Consider the following 23,733-nt stretch of genomic DNA (forward strand, 5'->3'; position numbering starts at 1 on the left):
CCCCCCTGTTAGCCGCTAAATTGGGTCATATATTATAGAATATATTCTGGTGTGATTTGAACGCCGATCGAATTTGTTGCGCTCTGTTTTTCTGCAGCGCCGCGGCTCCGCTTATAACACTTATAATACCAGCGCCGTTCTGGGCTCTGATTAGAGAAGCAGCCACGCGTTAATGAATGGGAAGACGTGCACGCACACACACACACACACACACACACACACACACACACACACACACACACACACACACACACACACACACACACACACACACACACACACACGCACGCGTACATACAATACACGCACACACACACACGAACGCTCACGCATCATTTAGATCAGGGGTGGGCAATTATTTTTTTCCATGGGGCCAAATGAACAACAGAAAATATTGTGGAGGGCCGGGCCAAAATACAGCGCTCCCCGCAAGATGTGCACCCCGCAAACTAAACACACAGCTTTACCTTCGACTTCAGTAACGAAATACTTAGCAGTCCAATTTTGGGGGGAAACCCCGGCTTTCGGCATCAACTTTCCTTTTTTTACCCACTTTAGCCATTTTGGATGGGTAAGGTAAGACAGGTCGTGTTGACGTGTGATCAGTTTGACCACCTGCTTGTTATTGAGACATCCAGACAACATCCAATGATCACACACGTGCTGATGTACGCATTGCATCCATATGTACATGCATAAAAAACTTCAAAATAACACAAATGGCCGCATACGGGCCCCGGGCCGCACAATGCCCAGGTCTGATTTAGATCATGAAATCTAAAACAGTGGCTCTCAACCAGTGGTCCGGGGACCACCAGGGGTCCTTGCACTTCTTTCTGGTCTGCCAAAAAAATTAAAATAAATAAAAAACAACAACAACTGGCAGATCACAACTTGTTCAAAACGTGACAGCCAGAGTAAACCAAAACTAAGATGAGAGAAGATATTACTCCAGTTCTAGCTTCACTACACTGGCTCACAGTTGTTTTTAGGATTGATTTTACATTTATCTTACTTGTTTATAAAGCTCTCAATGGTCTGGCACCTTTGTACCTCTATGACTGCCTGCATAGATACGTTCCAAACCAAACCCCCCCCCCCCCCCCCCCCCCCCCCTCAGGTCTTCTAGTGCAGACCGTGCTCCATGTGCCTAAAATGACATGTAACAAAATATGGTGAAGCAGCTTTCTGCTTATGCGGGCCGACGGCTTGGAATAAACTCCCACTACACCTACAGTATAACAGGCAGGCAGCCTCTGTGGAGAGCTTTAATAAACTCCACTACACCTACAGTACGACAGACAGGCAGCCTCTGTGGAGAGCTTTAATAAACTCCCACTACACCTACAGTACGACAGACAGGCAGCCTCTGTGGAGAGCTTTAAAGCACACCTACAGTACGACTGGCAGGCAGTCTCTGTGGAGGGCTTTAAAGCACAGCTCAAGACCTATTTCTTCACTTTTGCTTTTAACTGATTTCAAATCTCTGTACAGTTCATAATTTCTGTATATATATATATATATATATATATATATATATATATTCAAAAAGTCTGAACATGTAGATATGAGGGTTGTGTCTGACTGTTTAGTCTTCTGTTTGATTGTTGTGGATGTTTCTGAGGATTAACCCTGGACTGGATGGTGCACACACGCACAGACACACACACACGCACGCACGCACGCACGCACGCACGCACACGCACAGTCAAAACCAAGTACACTATAAACAATTCCATAACACTAAGGATACACTGCTATCTGCTTCTATCCTCTCTCTATCTCATACACACACACACACACACACACACACGCGCGCGCGCACGTTCCCAGCAGCAGCAGCCGATAACAAGCGCTTGCTGACACGACTTTGACGTGAGCGATAACAATCAGCCATGTGAAGAGATAGAGGAAAACACTGCTGGAGACGGAGGTATAGATACATGAGAGAGAGAGAGAGAGAGAGGGAGAGAGAGAGAGAGAGAGAGAGAGAGAGAGAGAGAGAGAGAGAGAGAGAGAGAGAGAGAGAGAGAGAGAGAGAGAGAGAGAGAGAGGTACTGTATATACTGTACTGTATACTGAATAACATGAGAGGGGAGAGAGAGGAGCAGGAAAATAGTTATATAATAGTTATGATAAAGATGCAATGATGCCAGTCTGCAAGCAAGAAGAAAGAAAGAAAGAAAGAAAGAAAGAAGAAGAGCGCCAGACAGAAGGAATAATAAATACATTGTTATTCATTGTTTGGTTAAAGCCTCCTCTCTGCTTCAGTGAAGAGAGAAAATATGATATTCTTATAGATATATATAGATATATATTATAGATTATAGAGACAGTTTACTGCTGAGTGGGATGTTCACAACAAATGACATGACCATATTTCATTTACAGTAATGTTTCTGATTGCTTTGCTTGATGTTGCCCGATGGTGTAGCATACATAACAATTATTATAATCTTTTTTATTTTAATAATTTTTTCAAGACAGAAAAGCCTGGGCTAGTGCCCCTGCAACTGTGTCTCACAACATTTTAATTGTATATAAAATATATGTAGCCGTTCAGATATCTTATTTTACATCAGTATTGTTCATGTGAACTGGTTTGTTTAGGCTTATTATCCATTACCTCCCCCTAGCCAGCCAGGTGCTCCCCAATTCCCCTGGCGCGGCAGGGGGAGAGCGGAAACCAGGACTACAAGTTAGGTAGTTGGCACTGGGTGAGAAAATGGGTAAAAAGTAAAAAAAAAAAAAAATTGTTTACATCAGTATTGTTCATGTGAACTGGTTTGTTTATGTTTATCCATTATAATTACTAGAAGCTCGGCCGGCCTTCGGGCGGCCGAGCGTCTAGTCGGCGCCCTGGCCAACTCGGGAACAATGTAAATAGGGAATGAATGCCCCGCCCTTTAATGCAAACCCCATTATACCTGTTGTCATAGGATCTGTTTTGACCATCTGTTTGCGTGTCCATTTATGCCTATGGGGATATCTGTCTGTCTACGTCCATTTTATGCCCATATATGGAGATCTCTGTAGGACCTGTATTGACCATCTGTTTGCCTGTGTCCATTTATGCCTATGGGGATATCTGTCTGTCTACGTCCATTTTATGCCCATATATGGAGATCTCTGTAGGACCTGTATTGACCATCTGTTTGCCTGTGTCCATTTATGCCTATGGGGATATCTGTCTGTCTACGTCCATTTTATGCCCATATATGGAGATCTCTGTAGGACCTGTATTGACCATCTGTTTGCCTGTGTCCATTTATGCCTATGGGGATATCTGTCTGTCTACGTCCATTTTATGCCCATATATGGAGATCTCTGTAGGACCTGTATTGACCATCTGTTTGCCTGTGTCCATTTATGCCTATGGGGATATCTGTCTGTCTACGTCCATTTTATGCCCATATATGGAGATCTCTGTAGGACCTGTATTGACCATCTGTTTGCCTGTGTCCATTTATGCTCATATATGGAGATATCTGTATCTGTCTGTCTGCATCCATTTCATGCCCATATATGGAGATCTCTGTATCTGTTTTTCTGTGTCCCTTTATGCCCATTATGGAGATCTCTGTATCTGTCTGTGCCTCCGACTGTGTTGCAGACATAGTGCTGGTTCCCCCTTTAATGCAAACCCCATTATACCTGTTGTCATAGGAGGGAATGAATGCCCCACCCTTTAATGCAAACCCCATTATACCTGTTGTCATAAGAGCCGTTTTGACCATATGTTTGCCTGTGTCCTTTTATGCCCATATAGGAACATCAGAATACGTAACCATGGCATTTTTTGTTGACTCATGTGGCGTACGTGATCTCAGATGTGATGTCACAATGAGTCAGCGCTTGCGCCGATTTCCTCCGGAACAGCCTGATGTCAACAATCAGCTCCGCATAAGGAGATTCCGAACGTTTTGCGCCGGTTTCGGTGATGTCAACAATCAGCTCCGCATAAGGAGATTCCGAACGTTTTGCGCTGGTTTCGGAAAACCGCGAGTCGGGTCGGGTCGAAGCCCGGCACAGCACTCCGTGCGGCGGCGGGGAACTCGCGTGCCGAATCTGAAGCCCATGGGACGAACGGTTCTCGAGATACGCGGATTACAAACAGACAGAGACTTCTCGCATTTATAGATAGATAGATAAAATCGCTATGATTTATCACTGGTTTTCCACCGTGGATCACTTCCTCATTTACTCAAAGTAGGAGTCATTTGTCCCCCACCGTGTCCGTTCTGAGACGCCGGAGGAGCCGGTGAGATCTGTCGGGGCCATAGAATGTCTGCGTTAAGTTAGACTAGTGGTTCTTAAACCTTCTTGAAACCCATTGCAGACCTTTAGGGGTTAATTTAATTAGGTTCCATGTGTACATATGCACTCTCAGAGTCACAGACCTGTAAAGGCTCTAACAGAGTCCAGGGTGAAGAGCTATTCACTTCACCGCGTTGTAGTTTACTAGCTTTCACTTAGGCTTTGTTATGTATTTTTAGATGATAGCTAGAAAACTACACCGCGGTGAAGTGAATAGCTCTTCACCCTGGACTCTGATAGAGGCTTAAGAGTCCATTTTTTTTCCTTGTGTACACTCTCAGAGTCACAGATCTGTAAGAGTCAATTTTTTTTTCCATGTGTACACTCTCAGAGTTACAGACATGTAAGAGTCCATTTGGTTCATATTGGATATCGGATTCACTTTTTGTATTTGTGCCTTTTAGCTTTTCACTGTTCTGCTATACTGTTATCACACTTCAATCAATCAATCAATCAGTCATCAATCACTCAATCAATCAAATTAGTGTGACCGGTACCACCCTTACGGGTCCATTTGGTTCAGCTCAGTTACATTAAGACTGTAGGCTTTGACAACTAGACACAGATCTGCTTTGCACACACAAACATCATTTTTAAACTTTCTGTAGACTTTTTTGAAAAGATCTTCCTCCAAGTATATTCATAATACCTGATGATTATGTTGAAGGGAGGGAAAACATCACGGCACTCCATCTTTAAGTACAGCATTGTGTTCTTTTCCCACTACTGCTAATGACCATGTCTAACAGAAAGGAACTGTTCATTGTGACCCGTATTGCCTCTATATAGAGATTATGGTCCTTCCCACAGACTCACTTTCTGATATGAAAGATACAAAGATAAAGCCATCATCACATGTTTAGCATCACAATAGTAGAAGACACTGCATGATCATTCCTTACTTCAGTGGTTCTCAACCAGTGGTCCGGGGACCACCAGGGGTCCTCGAGGGGGTTCCGGGTGGTCCCCAGCTAAATGATGGTGGATAGTTGGAAATGCACCCATATAGATCTTTGACTCTTGAGAGTGGAAGATGAAACCAAATGGACCCTTGTAGATCCGTAAAATGTTACACTCCCAAGAGATAAATTATTGTTAGACATCTGCATTACGTTTTGTCTATTATCTCCTATGGCACCAACATTTTTTTTAACTGTTCACAACAGTTCTTTTTTTTCTTTTTCTTACTTCTCTGTAACTTGTAACCTTAAAACTGCTGTGCTGCCTCTGGGCAACTGATTTTCCCCCTTGGGATAATAAAGGTATCTATCTATCTATCTATCTATCTATCTATCTATCTATCTATCTATCTATCTAACATCAATACAACATGGAATTGTGGACAACATATCCAACAATAACAAAATATTCTAAGTTTTGGGTCAGAGACGATAAATGTCGTCAAATGGTGGTACATGGGTCAAATGCTGAATCAATAATGGACCTCGATGTGAAATGGGTTGAAAACCACTTTACACTCATGCCATCTGGATGAAGTTCTGGATATTTTTATAGGGTTAGAATAAGAATGTGAAGGTTTTCACATCATGTACTGTGGGCCTCAGTGTAGATATCATTCAGCCTTTACATGAATGCTATAGGAGGACACACACACACACACACACACACACACACACACACACACACACACACACACACACACACACACACACACACACACACACACACACACACACACACACACACACACACACACACACACACACAGTACATGCCATAAAAGGCACCTATGTGTGTTTCTTAGCAGCCCGACCACTTTAGAGTTTCGTTTTCACGGAAGCCGCACACAACTTCCTCCTGTACAGTAAAATGTACTGTAATATCATACTGTAGAACAGTGGCTTTCAACCCTTGTCATATCAAGGTCCATTATCTATTCAGCATTAGAGCCATGGAACCATTTGATGATATTTGGACTCTCCTTTAGACTATTGTGTTGCTGTATTGATGTCGGTATCATAGGAAAGATAACAGGCAGACTTTGATCAAAATAACAATTCTTCTACATTCTGTAATTGTGTAGACTTTTTGTAAATTCAGTAATGCAGGCGTTTAACAATAATGTAACTCTTAAGAGCGTCAAATGAAACCTGGTCCATTTGGTTTCATTTTGGAAATCCGAAATCCTCGAAAGCATTTTTTCAGGCCAAGGAGAGAAAGAGGAGAGAGAGAGAGAGAGAGAGAGAGAGCAAAGGACCCAGTGGCGACAGTTGAGAAAATCAGAAAAAAAAATCAACCCTGGTCCGAAAATAAATATGAAACGGGCGGCAGTGATGCAAACGTGATTGACATAAACGTGAGGTAGATTTTTTTTATTTACGCGCTCCGAAATTCACTCCGATATTCGTCCCGAAAAACGCAGCAGTGTGCAACGACCTTTAGGGTCCATTTGGTTACCAAGTCTCCATCATTTAGCTGGGGACCACCGGGAGCTGAAGTGGGCAACTGCCTGACACAGGTTTTATCTTAGACTTTTTGTTTTGATCACACTCATCATGACTATCTGATCACATTCACACATACAATGCAATGAAAGTGATGGGTTGAACTCAGGCTGTTAGTAGGGTGTTTAGTACTTTAATGTAGTCTAATGTGTGCCAGCACTTGTGTGGTATGCACTATTCTTTTCTTTTTTTTCTGTCTTATGTTGTGCAGCAGTTGTACATTTCCCTCTGGATCTTAAAATGTGGTAAAAAGAAATAAATAACAAAAAACAACAAAAACTAATTTTAGTTCAAACTAAATGAAATGATAATCTACACAGAGAGACAACAACACCTCTAAGTGGTGGACTGTAACTAATACATTAAAACAAAATCACACCCAGTGTGAAGCGAGGGGTGCCGCTATTCACGAGTTCATTTCATTATGCGTCCCACTTGGCCAATGTGACCGTGGCGTACGTACAGACAGACACCAACTGACCAATGACAGTCCGGACAGACAAAGCCAGATGTGTGAGCGCTTAGCACCGCTCCAAAAACAAATAAATACATAAATAAATAGTGTGATAGCTATGACAAAAGACAGTATGAGTCTTGCATATCACAACCCAACTCTCAAACTCTTATCCGATCTCCCCACGAACATAAGCGGATCAACAACAGCAAGCTCAGCTTTGCGTGAGCTTGCAGATCTGCTATTGTTTTATTTTTCGGCAAGCGACGATGCAGTAAGAAATGACTGACTCACCACCGACTGCTGGCCTGCATGCGTCCCTGAGAAACACCGCCGTTCTGACTGGAACCAAGTTCAAGTTCACTGACTAATGTCTGTCACACACACACACACACACACACACACACACACACACACACACCCACGCACACACACACACACGCGCGCACACACACACACACACACACACACACACACACACACACACACACACACACACACACACACACACACACACACACACACACAGGAAGCTGCTTGCACGGAGCAGAACCTGTTTTGAGGTGACGCAGGCTGCTGTACCTTTTGAGTGCGAGCACACTCACACACACCAGAAGTTTCCCCTAGTGCACACGCACACACACACACACACACACACACACACACACACACACACACACACACACACACACACACACACACACACACACACACACACACACACAATGCCATTCTTATTGCTGCTCTCTCTCTTTCTCTCTCTCTATTTCCTTCTCTCTCTCTCTCCCTCTCTCAATTTCTCGTCCCTATTATTTACATTTCCTATTCCGTTGGCTCGAAACACTCTGCTACACCAGTGGTTCTCAAAGTGTGGTCCAGGGACCCTCATGGGACGTTGAGGGGGTTCCAAATGGCTCCCCTAACAGATCTGTAACTGTACAAATGGGAGCTTTTGAATATACGGTACCAAGATATGGCATCCGGTTGGAGCCACTAAAGCCTACAAAAAGCCTCCTAAGTGGGCACCGGCGTCTGACGGCAACTCTCGCGAACGTCCTGTTTACTGTTGCTATAGATCCCCCGAGAGTGTGAGCTGGGCCCGATTCAGCCCAGGAAAAGGAGTTGGAGAGGCCCTCATTACGCGCAGCCATTGCACCAGAGTTTTCCGCCTTCCGGGCGCGCTGCAAGGCCCTAAATACTAACCGATGAGCAGTTACTGTGATTTTAGGTCTCATCGTTTTTTCGGGTATAAAGAGAGTCTAATGATGTTGTAAGTAGACCATCTAGGAGTAGTCAAGGAAGCTAGGGAGTAGTGGGCCAGTATTCAGATGATAGACAAACCAGTGGAGCCAATGCGATGGCTCTGTGGGCTGCTGCTACTCAGCGCTATAGAGAGAGATCGCTCTATAGCTGCTGCTACTCAAAGATTGGCCATTTCAGATCATGAGAGACAAGCCCATGGGCCAATTAAATTAGTTATATTTACTTTGCGGGCCGGCCTTTTTTTTCATTAAAAACAGGCCGGGAATGCACCAGCTGTTTAGGAGTTGTCCTGCTTTTCCCAAAGGCCAGCACGTACCTGGCTGGGACAGAGAAAGTGAGTAAGTCTTGCCGAGCATGCATGAGAACCTTAGGGCAGGAGCCTATCTTCTGTTTCTGTAGTGTGATGCAGCTTGTCTCTGAAAAAAGTCATTTTAGTATGAATGGGAATACAGTATTCTGTGGCTTGTGGCGACCAGGTCCAATATTTTGTTCAGTGACCGCAGGGCTAAAGAAGAAGCCTCCTAAAAAGGTGTCCACCTACGACGTAACGCAGATACTGGAAGTGAACCCGAGATGCCATGTCTTGCTATTTACGTCTTGGAATGGATTAAGTATTTTAGCTACAACTGTCTGCTGCAGCCATAGGGTGCACCTCAGTATGGACACGCTATGACCAGGTCACAATATGAACAGGTACACCTCTATATGGGACACACTATGAACAGGTCACACTATGAACAGGTCACACTATGAACAGGTCACACTATGGACAGGTCACACTATGAACAGGTCACACTATGGACAGGTCACACTATGGACAGGTCACACTATGGACAGGTCACACTATGAACAGGTCACACTATGAACAGGTCACACTATGGACAGGTCACACTATGAACAGGTACACCTCTATATGGGACACACTATGAACAGGACACACTATGAACAGATACACCTCTATATGGGACACACTATGAACAGGTCACACTATGAACAGGTGCATGCATGGTGTTTGTAAATTGTAAATAACTGCATAATTTCATTAATTAATTAACTAATTAAACCATTAAGACCTGAAAAATACCTAAAAATGTCTTCTAAATCCTAAAGGTTTAAAAAAACAAACAAAAAAAAACGTATGTTTCTTTATCAAGGACCCCTAGAATTATAATGACCCCCATCTTGAAACCCCCGCCCCAGAAGCAAAGATGTGAGTTAAAAAGTGAATATATATCTATAAGAATTTGCTAAAATGTTCACAGTTGAAAAAAAATAAAAAATAAAATAAAATAAAAACTCACAGCTACAAGCTCATAGAGCAGCACTCAGTGCCGCGCTATGAGCTTGTATATTCATTTTTGAACAGCCAAACTACTCTTTGAATAGACAACTCAATAAAGACAAAAATAAAGTCATAAATCATAAAAAGAAGTGGTGACCATGAAGCTGTCAGCTGTCAATCACTGAGTCATGATCCAAGCCGATTGACTTGATTAAGTTCAGCTGTGCTGACGTGGCTCAGACACTAGGGGGGTGTGTGCATGTGAGCAGTGTGTGTTTGTGCATGCATGTTAGCTGCTCTGTTTTATCTCTCTCTGTCTTTGATCAGTTTAAATAGTCAAAGTACACATTCATTCAACAAGTCTTCCACACATGAATGTAGAGTTGAATTAAGCACACTTTAGTGCAGCCTCAGTTCATTCATTCCTTGGGGATGAGGTTGTTTTCAGTCATGGCTGCTGCCATGTTTGTGTTTGTGCTACTAGCGGGCCTGCTAAGCTGTGGTGAGTGAACCATGTTTAACATCTACATATTCTACCATTAATCAGGGGATATCTTAAAAAGTCCTGGAATAAATTCCTCACCAAAACATTTCTTCACCAATGTGTTTTTAATTATTCTGAATCCATTGCAAGCATTTGTTTTGTATGAAAAAAATATTCATTGGGCTACAAACAGTTTAGTGATGAGTCATCCCTTTTCACAGTCGTATGGGGGTCCATTTCTAGCCCAAGGAATGTTTTGGGGGCAAAACAAATGCTTGCAATGGATTCAGAATAATTAAAAACACCTAGTTAGACCCCTCACATCCCACTTAAAGCATATTTTTTGGGAGTGATTTTTTTCCCCTATAGTATAGTGTATAGTGAGTGAATGAGACCCAGAATTACCCTAGCTGTCAAATATTTTCCTAGGGAAACTGAATTTCAGTCTTTGTGAGATGTGTTACTAGACACCTTTACAAACACATTGGTGAAGATTTTTTTTGGTAAGGAATTTATTCCAGGATTTGACACTATTTCTAAAGATATCCCCTGACTACATAGAGCAGTGGTTTTCAACCCTTTTCACATCAAGGTCCATTATTTATTTGGTATTTCATGACATTTAGCCTCTCGGGCCCCAAACGTATACGTTTTGTTGTCGGTTGGTTAAGATTCCATGCTGTATTGATGTTGGTACCATAGCTAACAGATCAATCAAGAATGTTTAACAATAGTTTAACTCTTGAGAGGGTAAAGGGTCCATTTGGTTTAATTTTACTCAAGAGTTAAACATCTACAAGGGCACATTTGGTTAGCAACTCCATCTTTTAGCTGGGGACCACCTGGAACCCCCTCAAGGACCACTGGTGGTTGAGAACCACTGCCATAGAGAAGCATGTTTAACTTCTACATAATACCAGTGCTGCTTCTCAAACATTTGAATTATGATTTTAGGATGTGCGTTTGTACAATTTTGTATGGTTCTCAACATTTTGAATTTGGTTCCATTTGTACACTCAGAGTTACAGACCTATTCAGAACGGGTACACATATTGTGTATCATTATTTTATGCTTTAACTATTGATATACAAGCTCACAGCGCGGCACTCGCTTTACATCTGCTATTTTTTGAAAAATTGTGAAAATTTGTATTTTGACCCGATTCTATAAGTGTCTTTTGAATCCTTCTGAAAAACCTGTTTCTATATCAGCAGTCTGGCTCGCCATCGTCAAAGAAAAGGTCATTTTCACTTAACTGGAGCTCAGTTAGTCTGTTCTTGAGAGACTACTATGTCAGTGGTGCTCAAACCTTTTCATGTGAAGGACCCCCAAACTGATATTTATTTGGCCACAGACCCCCATCTCAAAATATTTAGTTCCAGGGACCACCCAGAAGCAAAATCTGAGTTACAAACATTCGCTTTGAAAATACATATATTCAAAGATTTGCACCCATTTTCACGACTTTTTCAAAAATAGCAGATCTACAAGCTCGCAGCGCGACACTCGGTGCCGCGCTGTGAGCTTGTATATCCGCTATTTTTTAATAGTTAAAGCATCCACTAATTTTAGGCCTAAATGGGTTAAGGGTCTTTCTCTCAGCTTCCTATGTGGGTAATTGTTTGACAGTTTGTTTTGTTTACATATTCCTATGAATTGGTGTTGGATTCATGTTACTTTTAATGTAGCCTATAAGCCATGTGGGCACAGATCATCGCCAGGCATGTGCATAGACATCAAAGGGGGCTTGAGCCCCTGCCCTTTTATCTGTCTGTCAGTTTTTATACAAAGTGGTTTTGCTATTTAGTCTAATCTGTTCTACAATATAACTTGGGGGTGGTTGTATTCAGACTCCCTGTTCTGTTGAGTCTAGCTTGGGACACAAGTTTGATGGCACATTTTGATGTGGTTGCTGATTTTACACTTTGTCGCATGCTGAAAGCGACACGTTGTGAGCTTGTAGATCGTCTATTTTCAGAGCACAACACAACACCCAAGCGTAACCAAACATGAAATGACTTGTTTGTTTTTTCTTTTTCTCTTTTTTTTTTATAGTTCTACTGGATCTCTTCTCCACTAGTCCCTCCCTGACATTTTAGTCTAGTTTTTATTTGTTGAAGAAATTGTCAATATACTTAGTCATAGTTTTAGTCATCATAGCATAGTTTTTAGAGTTTTCGTCAGTGAAAAGGGGTAGTCAACATTCTTCATAGTTTTAACTAGTTCACAGCCAAATCGCCAAACGTCGCCATTTTGAGGAGGGTGAGGCAGCCAGATCGCCCAACGTCGCCTTGGGGATCATTTTCTGATCATTTTGGTATTTTTTTGACATTTTTTGAGCTATAAATGACCTTTCTAGCTTAATTTTAGTCTAAAGTTACATATTCGAAGGAAGTGACATCATCGATGACGTAACCCGGAAGTCGTTCGGCCATAACATAGAATGGGCCTTTTTACAGCATTGAATGTTGACGTTTTTCTTATCAAACTTTACCATTTTTAGACCGATTTTCATTCGGAAAAAAATGGCTGGACTGACAGATTGGTCACTCAAGAGCAAAAACGAGTGTAAATGGCGTGCGCACGACGTTCGGATCGTGTTTTATAGCTCCCGTTCGGCGGACCGGGAGACATAATGGCCGCCAATGGGCGCCGCCATTATGGGTCTACTGCTGTCCACTCGCTAGTCCAGACTCTAGGAGATTATCGTTGGGCACACTCTAGTGGATAGTACTAGTACTACATTCAACAACAATATGATCCCTGTTGGGTTAGATTAAAGCTAACTTGGAAATTAATAAAATTCCTGGCAGTATAGGCGCACAAGCCTATTGTAAATGGCTGGGAGAGAGTTAATCCAGTGTTTCTCAAATGGGGATATGTGTACCCCTAGGGGCATGCAGGGGTACTGCAGGGGGTTCAGCCAGGAGAAAATGGGAATATGTATTTTACATTATGGGTAATGAATGACAAAACATTGACTGTCTTTGTGTGAACCTGCTAATCTGTAAATTGTTAAACCAAATTACAGCAATAACTTGACTAGTAGTTATTGAATAGAAAGCAATGTTTATTTGCCATTATGCTGTTTTATTTTTGACATAATTTGCATTTAGTTTGCAATTACCCTATTCCTTGAGCTTTTGGGCCTGTGGGTACAGGCCCAACAGCTCTAAGAATAGGGTTGAACCTGTGATGTCATGCCATACTTTTTATGTTTTATCTATTAGTTAGGTCATTAAGGTCCACAGAATGAGAGGCCTGCTCTGCCGGAAACATTGCAAAAAAAACAAAAAAACAAAACAGGTTATGGCCATTTGTATATTCACGGTCATCACTTTCTTCACTTCTCTTTTGATGAGTCACTTTTCAGTTTTGTGGGGCCGTTTTTAGCCCAAGGAATGTTTTTCATGCAAAACAAATGCTTGCAATGGATTCAGAATCATGAAGAACCCCTAATTTGACCCCTCACATGCTACTTAAAGCATATTATTTTCTTTTTTTTTTAAATAGTTTTCTTTTCCTGTAGTGAAGTCAATGGGACAGTGAATATAAATGGCCATAATTATTATTATTATTTTTCGGGATGTTTCCGGCAGAGCAGACCTCTCATTCTGTGGTCCTTAATGACCAAACTAATAGATAAAATCAGAAATACATCACATGCCATCTCACATTTTGGGTGACTGGGTCCCCGGCTAATTGGAACAGGACTTTTGATGAGCTTTTGATAAGCAAAAGGCTGTAGTAAGTCGCTTGTGTAATTTTGTTCAAATTTTCGGGGGATTATGACAAATATTTATTTTTGGAAACTTCAGAGTATAACAAATAAGAAAATCCATGATTCCTTTTGCAAAATCCGTAGGGGAAGTTTTTACAGCTGCTGAAATTTTGTCTCATTCACTTACTATACACTATACTATAAAGGAAAAAAAATACCCCCAAAAAAATTGCTTTAAGTAGCATGTGAGGGGTCAAACTAGGTTTTTTTTAATGATTCTGAATTCAATGCAAGCATTTGTTTTGCATGAAAAACATACCTTGGGGCCCCCACGAAACTGTGAAAAGTGATGACTCATCACTAAACCATAGTTTTGTCGGACCGTTTTTAGCCCAAGGAATGTTTTTTCATGCAAAACAAATGCTTGCATTGGATTCAAAATCATTAAAAAGCCCTAGTTTGACCACTCACATGCTACTTAAAGCAGATTTGTTGGGGGGTATTTTCTTTTCCTCTATAGTGTATAGTAAGTGAGACAAACGTTCAGCAGCTGTCAAAAATTCCCCTAAGGATTTAGCAAATGGAATCATGGATTTTCTTATTTGTTATACTATATATAAAATATATTGTTTTCAAAATCCCCTGAAAATGTGAGCGAACCTTACATGTTTGGACATATTGAACTGGACTATCAGGGGAAGGGGCTACTACTTGGCTTCAGAAATCACTATAAGGGGGCACTGACTAAGTCAACACTGTTTTGACAGAGGTCATATTCCTCCCGGCTCTATTGGCTCAGCGGTAAAAATGTCAGCAGCTGCTCTACAGGAGATCCGGGTTCAAATCCAACGGCAACGTTCATTGTGCAACTTAAACTTGTGTTTAAAAAAAAAAAAAAAAAGAGGGATCTAAATCAATACCTCTTCCACTAACTGGTTAGAACATAATCTCGGCGTGCAAATATGACTTGAGGTTCCAAGCGGTTACATTTGTACTCTGCAAGGAGTTGTATAAAACAACAGTGGATTGTTTATGGCACGGCTCCAGGACTAACGTACGTGTTGCTGTTGAAGGTGTTGTTTTAACCCCTCCTGTCAGTCTAGAAGGTGTTATTGTAACCCCTCCCCCCCCCCCCTCTGCAGCCTGTCAGCTCTCTCTCAACCCTTCTGACTAATTCTACAAAGATCTTATTTGTTTAAGTTTAACCGAACGCTCTGTGCAACAGGGTGTGGTGGCTGTGTGTGTGTGTGTGAGAGACTGAGTGTTTGGTGCACTATTTTACCCCCAGGCCAAAAACAAACACGTCGTTGAGCCAATTCTTTTCAGATTGTTCAACATTTTGTTTCGTAAAGTAGGTCTGTCTGCCAAGCTAAAAAAGAAAGAAAAAAAAAATACTCCTGAAAAATTGCTCTGAAATGTGGTGCAGATCTTCAAGCTCATACGTAACGACGCGTTGCATGGCTTGGTGAGCTTGTGGATTTGGCTGTTTGTCCAATAGTCAAAGTGTAGGATGGTACAAGACAGTGGTCGATGCACGTTTACTGTAGTAATGATGATGATAGTCTAACTTGGCAAAGAGTGACTAAAACTTTTGTGGAGTAAAACGTACAATAGTTTGCCTCAGATTGCTGTGGAAATGCCTCTCCTAACCCTAAATCCGTGGTTCTCAACCTTTTCAGGTCGTGAGCCCCAAAATAATCATATTTTAACTGGGGACCCCCCGGCCACCTTGACGACTGACGAGCACTAAGAGTTGAGGCATTACATTTTGTATAACATGGTTCTATTGTGAAAATAGACATGCTCACAACACCTCGCATCGCGAGCCGTTGTGAGCATGTAGATCGTCTATTTTCACAATTTCTGCCTCTAATATTTGACAATTTTAGAGGTATTAAAAAGTCCTCACATTGTCACTTTAGAAATGTGCATACTGTATACGTTCTATATACACTTAAACTCTATGCTGGTTTGTTTACTGTTGAGTGAGACAAACAATTTTGCACATTAAGTTAATCATCTGGAGACCCCCCCCCCCCCCCCCCCCCCCCCCCTGGGTCCCGACCCACAGGTTGGGAACCACTGCCCCAGAATGGTGCAAGGTCTTGGTGACCATGCATTAATTGAGTACAAAGAACCACAATGGATGCAGTATAGGTTCAGATTTAGATGGCACGTTGTTTATTGACAGATACCAGGTTCAGGTGGTTAAAGTACATTTACTCAAGTAGATCTACTTGAGTAAATGTATTTTAGTTCCTTCCCACCAGTATATGCTCTGTGGGGGCGTGGCTGTTGGCTCAAACACAGATATTGATCTAGGATCGGCGGTGAAGCGAAGCGACAACACGTACGCACGCACGCGCACACACACACACACACACACACACACACACACACACACACACACACACACACACACACACACACACACACGGCTGTGGTGGGGCTCTTGTTCCTGTGAGGACTTGACGCTTGTATTTACAATTGATTAGGATGTTAAGGCGAGCGCCTGAGGTCTGGCTGTCCTGTGCAGACTTGACTCGAGGGCGGATTCACACTGCAATCCGTTTGATTAGAACTGATTCTGAAAACGGTTGCTGGTTCACGCTGGCCAGCATTCACATTGGCAGACCTTCTGGCCTCCCTGGAGATCACTAGCACTATACAGCCCGGTCCTATAGGTGGCGGTATGCACATAGTGTCATCAACTATGCGACATTGCTGATGGTGGTCGCCAATAAATTCAGGCACGAAAGCTGGTGTAACAATTCAATGACGCGCGACAGCGCAGTGTGGTTACCAGTGTTGCGGTCTTGGGTCGAGCGACGTTCCCTGATCTACAAGCTCACAATGCCTCGCATCCGCGACGCTTTGTGAGCTTGTAGATCTGCTATTTTCCAGGGGCAGAAACGTGCAGAATGATGAGCCAGTAATAAACGTGCAGAATGATGAGCGAGTATCTGTGTCAGACCTCAGACGTCCAGCGTAGCACACGTTATTATTTTTATTATTTAATATATATAATCAACGTAGCCTACAATTGAAACGCTTTCACAAGCCACAGTGTGGCTTAATATTCACATTAATGGCACGTCAAGCAGGCATAGCAGTGCCAAGGAATCTATAACATCGAAACAAAAGTCAGGGATATAGGTTATTTTCGGTTTGTTTTCATGGTTTAACTTGTAGGCTAGTGCTTTCTCTTTCTGCTTTTCTTTCCCGACGGGCGACAGCAGGAGTATAGCTGCTACGCATCATGCACACGCATGCATGCACGCACGCACCAATCTCTTTCCCCCCCGCTGTAAATCTGATCCTAGAGCAGCATTATCATCTCAGTTACAGCCATACTTCATGTCGCTGCCTCGCGGCTAATAACGGACCTGAATCTGATCCTAGGTCAGCCTAAACAGCACAGCAGTGACAGCACACAACTACACGCATTGATTGATTGATTGCTTGCTTTACGGTTTGCATAAAAAGCAAAAAGTACACACACGTCTCACACACACAGTACGGGTCCTCTCGGGTTAAACACATGATGATTACAGACCCGTGTTCCGAATGTTTTAACGGAGCGGTGGTTCTGGCCGTTCCGTCTCACTTTCACCCTGCCCTGCGCTCAGTGCGCTGGTGCGAGACAATAAATAACTGTTCGCCAATTGTTACTTCTCTCAATTGGAAGTACATGACACCAGTCCAGCGCACCGCAGTAGTAGGCTAACTGGTGATATAAAAAAATAATTTTAGAAGACAGCCCTACAAGCAAGCAATCTCTCTGTGAGACGAAGTCGCTGATCCCATGGCCATGTCGACAACTGTTACCCAGTGTTTATTTGTGCCGACGCCTGACTCGTCGACATTATATGAGGTCACGTTCAACATCAATACCGGTTTTGAGGACGGTTGCTTCACACTGCTGCTCACCGGTCTCGAGGTCGCACAATGCAGTCTCGAGACTACCTCTTGAGGTGGTTTCGAGGCTATCCGTTTCTAAGGAAAACCGCAAGCTTCACACTGTCAAAACCGGTCTAAACATCTGCCAAGTAGCCTCGAGACCGGTCCCAAGACCGCAGTGTGAATCCGCCATGATGAGCTGCTGTTTATGAGCTGTGGTTTGGTGTCTGTACGACTATAGAGCATTATTCAACCTGTTCTGTGGTAGGCCTACTGCTCTGCATGTTTCTTCACTATACTGTCCATGCCTAACAGAAACACACTTTAGTTTACAGTATCACCCGTATTGCTTCCAAAATCATTGGACTTCCCACACCCACACTTGCTGATATGAACTTGCGTAGCACTCAAATGACACTGACCATTTTCTGCATCGCTACTTTGACCTCTTGCCATCAGGGTGAAGATACAGAACCTTGAAGTGGCACAAGGTTCAGTTTAGCAGGAGTTTTTGTCCGGGACCCCTAGGGGGTCCTCAGAGTTACTACAGGGGGTCCTCCAAATCTTTGATATGTTAACCACTTGAACCTTAGTGTCCATATTCTGAGAACATTAGCCGAAAATAGACGATCTACAAGCTCACAACGCCTCGCAGCACGAGGCGTTGTGATCTTGTAGATCGGCTATTTTCGACCAAGAGGTTTGGCGTAGAGGGGGAAAGAGCAGACTAAGTACAGAGTGAAAGTTTATTAAGTATTGACGGTTCAAGTGGTTAAATATCTGAAAACACAAATTGACATGAATCCAAAATACACTGATGATTGTGCTGTCAAACCATGACACTATATGAAATCTCTGAAAAGGTTGTGGGGGTCCCTGCTTCAACTCTCTCTCAACTGAGGGGTCCTTGGCCTGAACACGTCTCTAAGAGGGTTTTTCTCTGTATAGTGGGGTACTGATGATCTGTCTATGTGATATGTTTGTGTTATATGCTTATATGTATGTGTTGTTTGAACAGACTGTGAAGACACATTTACCTTCGGGAACAATAATTATTATTATTATTACCCATACATTATATTATATATTATATATAAATGTAATATTTTTTGCATGGTTTCATAAGCTTGCTTTTTTTCTAATTTCCATTCATTCCCTTTTTAATTGTGACATTTCTGTAGTTTTGATATCACATCTGCTTTCAGAACACATCAAGTTTCACATGTCAGTAAAGCCCCGTTTGCATCGGAATCGGAATGGAAAACAATGCCGGCTTTGTTAGAAACCCCCGTGCAGACAGACAGATGTACCCAGCTGGGTTAAAGTTCTCAGTCCAGGGGAGGGACTGATTGTGATTTCAGTCTTAAAGGATTCCATAGGGTGCCATTTCTGAGATCAGTAGCGATGGCCACGGACGGTGTGAATGCCAGTCGTCAAAATGCTAGTCAAGTGATGTCCTAACTAAAAAGCAAACTAAAAAGCAGTTATAATTTCAAGATCGGAGTATTTTAAAGGAGTAGTTCACCCCCAATATGACTTTTTTTCTATTGATTAGTCATGCCATGGAGACTAGAGTTCAATATTTTGTTTTTGTTTTTTGTCGCATTCCTACGACAAAAATGTGATAACAATAAATTTACCCCCATTCGTTCCGGATGGTGACCCGTTTCGAAACGGGTCACAATCCGGAATCAATGGGGGTGAATTTACTCGAATCAAATTTTTGTCTTAGGAATGTGACAAAAAACAAAAAATATTATTGAACTCTACTCTTCATGGCATGACTAATCAATAGAAAAAAAGTCATTTTGGGGGTGAACTACTCCTTTAAACGGCCAGACTAGCTATAGAATATAACAGAACTTCAGAAGATACTTCTATAAAATGAAGCATGGATTGGCACACACACATTCAGTGAAGGCAGTTCAGAACTTCAGGGAAACACCTGGTGTAGGCTGTGTGCGCACCATGTTTCAAAAATCACATTATTGAGACATGGTCTGAAAATACATTTCAGTCTTGGGATTTCTGTGTACTGTATGGAAGGTTCTGTCATGGGGAATGTCCCAACATTCATGTCTTCAAGCTTTCAGTATTCATAGTGTTTCAGTATTCATAGTGTTTCAGTATTCATAGTGTTTCAGTATTCATAGTGTTTCAGTATTCATAGTGTTTCAGTATTCATAGTGTTTCAGTATTCATATTGCTGTGCAGTAGGGATGCTGAGATTAATCGATACGGATCGTAATCGCGATACAAACGTGCGCGATACGAGTGAATCTGTTCAGTGTGTATCGGTACAATTGACGTCTGAAATCGTGATGTATTGCATCGTGACGTATCGTTCGCTGCATGTCTGAATCGTTTTTTCACGTAGTATTTCATTCTATCCCGTGTTTCTGAGGGGTCTTGTACCATTTACTGCAGCTGTGACTGCCAGTAATTGTTTACATTTAGTTTTACTCTTGTTATAGGTTCATTTGTACTCTCTGAGTTATGATGGTCCTTAAAATGTAAAAGATGTGAAGTCCAAATCGCAATAAAATCGTGAAAAGGGGTGTATCGGATTGTATCGGGAACAGGGGTAAATCGTATTGCATCGTATCGGGGCCAGGTATGAATCGTAATGCATCGTATCGGCAGGATTTCAATGTATCGCAAATATATTGAATCACTGGCAGTGTACAGTTTACAGTTTACAGTTTAGGCATTTAGCAGACGCTTTTAATCCAAAGCGACTTACAATAAGCAGATAAAACATCACAATAATAAACAAGATAATATGTCAGTACATCAGCAATATAACAAATGCAAATGGATATCTATCTAGAAAAAAACACAATATAATCAAAGTTCTAAAAACCTAAAAAACAAATGCTAACTAGCTCCATGTATGGTCATTGATTTTTCTGTAGTGCTAAGGGTTTAGGTGGAGTCTGAAAAGGTGAGTCTTCAGTCCACGGCGAAAGCTAGCGAGTGAGTCCGTTGTTCTAAGTGCGACAGGGAGTTTATTCCACAACTTGGGAGCCAGGAGGGCAAACTGTCTAGGACGAGTGGATTTTTGCCCTGGAGTTTTTAGCGAGGGTTCTGTCAGCATCCCTGTATTGGCTGATCTAAGTGAACGGGATCTAAGTGAACGAGTGTATGGAGATGCACATCGAATCACCTCAGTGATGGAGATCAGCCCCCCTGCTGTGCAGACAAACACGTAGATGTTGTTCAGAAGTACGTAGACGGTGGAATGCCCCACAACCTCCTCCTGACACACATTTCTCTTTCTCTTTGACTTGCTCTTTCTGTCAGCCTTCGCTACAGCAAGGTTTCCCAAACCTTTTAGGCCTGTGACCCCCAAAATAAACCTATTTGAACTGGGGACCCCATCCTGACAAGCACTTTGAATTGTAGGCATTACATTTAGTGTGACTCGGTTCCACAGATATGTGAAATGTTTGTGAAAATAGCCGAACTACAAGCTCACAACGCCTCAGATTTTAGTCTTTTTGAATAACACACCATTTAGTTTTAGTCCTATTTAGTAGGCCCCATGTGAAATGGTTTAGTCTAGTCTTGGTCGACTAAATAGTCTTTTAGTCTTGGTCAACAAAATGAACACTGGTTTATGCTGATGCATGCGATGCACTTATTGTCTCTCTTAAAAGGAACAATGCATTACATTTTTTTCCTCTTTTATATACGTGACCTGCCTGTAAATATTTCAACCGCACTCGTACGAGAAACATTTGAATATCTCACCTGCTTTTCTTGTTCTTTCTATTTCTATTGTTTCCTTTCAACTGCAAATGTTGGCGCTTGCATGACAAGCAAGCAAATTATTGTCAGCCAATGTTTTCCACCTGTTGTTGCCATACAGTCGTAGTCTGTTCTGTTCTTCTGGTCATAAAGCATACAGTGTAAAAATCAGATAAATATCATCACTGTCAGGCAGAAACCTTGTATCTCCAAGTTTCAAATGTATGTTTTAGTTTTTGAGCGGTGGTCACAACGCTCCTATACGTGGCCGTGTGTGTGGGTCTGTCTGTCTGTTTGTCTGTTTGTCTGTCTGTTTGTCTCCGTGTCCGTAGCCTGCACTCCTGCAGTAACCTTTTCTGACCACACATGTTAAGGGAGGGGCGCTGTTGCACACACACACACACACACACACACACACACACACACACACACACACACACACACACACACACCACCGCTCAGTTCACACAAGTGTGATTTTTTGTAAATCAAAGCCCCACGTCATCATACAAAAGTGTCACACAAAAGTAGTGAGAAATAGCCGATCTACAAGCACACGACGCCTCGCATCGCGAGGCGTAGTGTCCTTGTAGATATGCTATTTTCACTATTTTAAATTGTTTTTAAAAAGACAAAAAGGACAGTTTTGGACATACAAGGTTTCCACCCAACAACAACGATATGATATAGTATATAATGTGTATATATATATGATATGATATCTACATATACATTTTCCGATGGAAGACAGTATGTTTAAAGCATCCGTGTCCTTTTAGATTTGACCTAACAGTATATCTTTGTTGTCTGGCAGAAACTTCATCTCCATATTCGTACGTGTTGTGTTTTTAGTTTTTTCTCCTTCATACATATAACCCCCTTGATCATACAGCGTCGCACAAGCATCAAAAGTTGCAGATCTACAAGCACATCGAGGTTGTAGATCTGCTATACTTTGGCTATTTCTTTTTAATTTTGAAATCCTGAAAAGTTAAAGTTTTTTGGAGATGTGAGGTTTCAACCCGACAAGAGACGATATTTATCCCCGTTTCTTTTTTCTGCAGGGATTTTAGAAGGTGTTGGTAGGATGATCAGGTGTGTTAGCCTTCCCAACACCCACACTTCCTTAAGACGGTTTAACGTCACGCTTACAGCATGCTGATCCTTGCAGAATATTCATGCATCTATGGAGCATTAACCCTTTATTACACGTTATTACTTAAACCAGTATTTTATGCTTTAACTATTACAAAAAAATGCAGATCTACAAGCTCACAGTGCACTGTGAGCTTGTAGATCTGCTATTTTTGAAAAGAATCGTGAACATTTGTGCAAGTCTTTGAACTTTTTTTTTTTTTTACACGATTCTAATGCACGTTTCCATGTCAGTGGTTCTCAAACCTTTTCATGTCAAGGACCCCTAGAATTGAATTTAAATTGGCCTCCCGGCCCCCATCTCAAAATAGGGCCCCCCCCGCCCCCCGGAAGGAAGCAAATATTTTAGTTACAAGTGTTCACTTTTTAAAAAAAAAGATATATTCAAAGATTTGCACAGCTTTACATGGTTTTGCAAAAACATTTGCAGATCTACAAGCTTGCATAGCTTGTATATCTGTAATTTTTCAATAGCTAAAGTATAAAATAATTCCAGGTATTTTATGTACTTAAAGTACATAAAAGGAATAATAATGCATGCACACACACATACAGCTCACACTCATACTTAACACAGAGAGATAGGAGTTCAGGTTACTTTAAAGACAACACTTACATTTAGACGTAGGGAGAGTAGAATGGACAGGCTGCAAACAGTGCTCTGTGTGTGTGTGTGTGTGTGTGTGTTGTTGTCGCTCCAACGCCAAACTGGTATCTGTCAAATCTTTTCCTGTTCAGAGGAGCGAGCACACACACACACACACACACGCACGCACGCACGCACACACACACACACACACACACACACACACACACACACACACACGCAGGTGTAGTGTATTCCTGTCAGGAACCAGGAAGTGGCCTGTGATTGGCCGCTGTGCGTGTTGTAACGCGACACCATGGCTCCCTTATCTCCTGTTACACAGCTATAGGCTTAC

General features: G+C 42.0%; 1 protein-coding gene across 1 annotated transcript in view; it reads right to left on the reverse strand.

Moving 5' to 3' along the window:
- The window catches only part of LOC308306967 (uncharacterized protein), a 36,063-nt gene extending 12,558 nt beyond the window's left edge, over positions 1–23,505 (reverse strand). The window contains exon 1 of the mRNA XM_080752026.1: positions 23,409–23,505. The gene's annotated coding sequence lies outside the window, so the exon portion shown is untranslated. The remainder of the gene's footprint in view (positions 1–23,408) is intronic.
- Between the last annotated feature and the right edge of the window lie 228 nt (positions 23,506–23,733).

Source organism: Nannobrachium achirus (assembly GCF_963921795.1).
Source record: "Nannobrachium achirus genome assembly, chromosome: 2".
Classification (NCBI taxonomy): domain Eukaryota; kingdom Metazoa; phylum Chordata; class Actinopteri; order Myctophiformes; family Myctophidae; genus Nannobrachium; species Nannobrachium achirus.